Raw genomic sequence first — 312 nt, 5'->3', positions numbered from 1 at the left:
AAGATTTGAAGGTGTGTTAAAGAGCTGTCGCTATATTAAACTGCCGGCTTTAATTTGTTGGAAGTAACCGAAGGAGTATTGTATTTTATTATTACTATGAATGGAGATTAAAAAAAAAAATGACTCTCATAATGTTTAATGTTTCCAAATGAATGATTAGACATAAGTTAAATACGTGTAGAATTTAGTTTGAATACAATGAAAAATAGTTCAAATTGATTTGAAAGGAACTGGAAAGGGTGAATAAATGTCCTAATGTGGTATAGAATATTTTAAATTTAGTTGAAAATCTGTCTGTCTGTCTGTCTCTCT

General features: G+C 28.8%; 1 protein-coding gene across 1 annotated transcript in view; it reads right to left on the bottom strand.

Annotated features, from left to right (window-relative positions):
- The window catches only part of ppcs (phosphopantothenoylcysteine synthetase), a 3,631-nt gene that overhangs the window by 2,468 nt on the left and 851 nt on the right, over window positions 1-312 (bottom strand). The gene's annotated exons all lie outside the window — the stretch shown is intronic.

Source organism: Morone saxatilis, unplaced genomic scaffold (genome assembly GCF_004916995.1).
Source record: "Morone saxatilis isolate NCDOM2014 unplaced genomic scaffold, NCSU_SB_2.0 Contig18, whole genome shotgun sequence".
Classification (NCBI taxonomy): Eukaryota; Metazoa; Chordata; class Actinopteri; family Moronidae; genus Morone; species Morone saxatilis.
The sequence above is the reverse complement of the archived record's forward strand: the minus strand, read 5'-3'. Positions and strand labels throughout refer to the sequence as shown.